The 2,590-nt window shown below is 33.9% G+C and overlaps 1 non-coding gene across 1 annotated transcript; it reads right to left on the bottom strand.

Moving 5' to 3' along the window:
• Window positions 1-1,777: 1,777 nt before the first annotated feature.
• Window positions 1,778-1,886, bottom strand: LOC128287157 (small nucleolar RNA R71). The gene has a single exon (XR_008277853.1). It is a non-coding gene; the product is annotated as a small nucleolar RNA R71 (small nucleolar RNA).
• Between the last annotated feature and the right edge of the window lie 704 nt (window positions 1,887-2,590).

Raw genomic sequence — 2,590 nt, 5'->3', positions numbered from 1 at the left:
CGAGCTCGCTGAGTTGAGTCCGAGTTCGCTTATGGGCGGGTTACATGATTGCTTGATTGCATATATGGCACTTATGTGCAAGTTATCCATGTATCCGAATTATATTCCGATGTGTTCAACGGGTAAAGTTCTACTTAAATGGAGGAATATTCGAGATGGAAAGAGACGTATTGGTAAGTGATGTGAAATGGATATTTTGGACAGGTATGTATTTAACCCTCGGGTTGAGTATTGATACAACCACGATAAGGTAATAAGATGATGAAAATGATTAAAATGTGATATGTGTTTTAGTGATACATGCTAATGTTGATTGGTATGACTGCTTGTTATGTTACTTATTATTTGCATATGAACTTACTAAGCATTTATGCTTACTCCTCCTTCTTACTCATTGTAGTTTTGGACAAGCCAGCTCAGAGTCGGGATAGGTCAAGGCTCACCACACTATCCGAAAGACTTTTGGTAATGGCTTGTAAATTTAAGTATGGCATGTATAGCAATATACATTTTTGTGTAAATGATCTTATGGTATGGTGATGGAATGGTTGAGGAAATGCTTGATAATGATAAATTATGAAAATAGTTAGTTTAGATTATATTTGATGTTAAGGAAAATTATTAAGATACTTAGTGCATAAAAGCGATAAAAGGGATGAAATTTGCCATAAAATGAATCTTTGTAGCAACAACGACGCGAGTTTAAAAATTTACTAAAAATCATATAAATTGAACTTGGTGATGGACTACATATCAAATTGAAGCTTATTATGTCTAATTTCACATGAAACAAATGAAACAGGTAAAGGAATTATATGTTACAAGATATTTGAAATTTAGTGAAATAGGGTCATAGCAGTTTCTGAATCCCCTGTTCCAACTTTAGAAATTCACCATAAATTGTAAAGATATAATTAGGTAGTCTATTTTATATTATCAGAATCCTTATTGAGTCTAGTTTCAGTAGAAATAAATCTCATAGTCATATGGATTTTTTACAGAGAGAAATGTGGTTCGTAGTAAACAGAGGTCAGACCAGTCAAGTTCTGAAACAGGGGTAATTTTAACTAATAAACTGTACTAATTGGCCCAACCAAAAATTCTAGAAAAACATTAGTAGATAGTTATATGAGTCTAGATTTAGGGAAAATTTACGGATCTTAATTTTGAGTTTCGTAAATCAAGATATGATTTTTATTATGACTGTGATGCAAGTAGCTTAAAAGCTGTGAATGTAGGAATAAATAATCCAAAGTTCTAAATATGTTAAATTAAGCTTAGTAACACCTCATACTCGACTCCGGCGACGGTCTCGGGCGTGGGGGCGTTACACGATCAATAGGAAAAAGGATATTACTATAGAGATGGATGATAATCAAAATAATCAACGACCTCCTACACCTCATGCTTCTTGTACTATGTTTGATTATGCTAAGCCTACTCTGATTGGGGTTGAATCAAGTATCTTCAGACTGAATATTACTACAAACAACTTTGACCTCAAGCCAAACACAATTTAGATGGTACAACAATATGTTTAATTTGTTCGGTTGGAAGATGAAGATCCAAATGCTCATTTGGCTAACTTTCTAGAGAATTACGACACATTCAAGATTAATTGCATTTTTATGATGCCATATGCTTATGGTTGTTCCCATTCTCTTTAAGGAGCAAAGAAATATAGTGGTTGAATTCACTTCCACGAGCTTCTATCACGACTTGGGATAAGATGACTAAGAAGTTTCTATTGAAGTACTTCCCATCAGCTAAAATAGGTAAGTTGAGGATTGACATCTCTTTTTTTTTTCTCAAATTGATTTGGAGACATTATATAATGCATGAGAGAGATTTAAGGATCTTTTGAGAAGGTTCCCTCATCAAGGGTTACTAACTGCCTCCAGATGTATTAATGTCCAGAGTGTGAATACTGAACTAAAATATATAATTATAAGGCGATATTCATAAGTATACGAGTCTAGTTGTAATATAGTTTTACAATGGAGTGGGTCAATACTCTGAGAATCATATCAAGGGAGGCGAACGCTAGATCAATTCTAACCTAAACATTAAAAGATCTAATTAGTACTTTCCATTCAGTAATATTACGAAGAATATAAAATAAAGGATTTTGGGGGTTTTTATAATAATAAAAATAAAATAATATAAAAAGATAAGATTTAAAAGATTAAAAAGGATGAATAAATAAAATATGATTACGGGTGATTAGCTCACTTTTCGGTAATCTCCATCAACTGTCATTCAGGGTTCCTCATCAATTAACTAGTCATTGCCCTAGCAGGATTTTCCAATCTTCCACTAACATAACGAGTTAGCAAGAACTACCTATCTCTCGATCTCATAGTCCAGACTAGTTTAGGGGTAAGGTGTTCACAGGTGAGCACCAATTTTGGGTTAATTCCCACCTTGATGACCTCTCGAGGTTGTCAGGCCTAGGGTTTGATTCACGTCCTCCCTTTCCCAAACAACTGATCCGTTGAGTAACCCTACACAATAGTTAATAAATCATACCTCCATTTGCTCATAGAAGGATTAGTTTCTCATGGCGTTCATAAATAATATATAATCGATG

The sequence above is a fragment of the Gossypium arboreum genome, chromosome 13 (assembly GCF_025698485.1).
Source record: "Gossypium arboreum isolate Shixiya-1 chromosome 13, ASM2569848v2, whole genome shotgun sequence".
Classification (NCBI taxonomy): domain Eukaryota; kingdom Viridiplantae; phylum Streptophyta; class Magnoliopsida; order Malvales; family Malvaceae; genus Gossypium; species Gossypium arboreum.
This window is presented reverse-complemented; position numbering and strand designations above follow the sequence as displayed.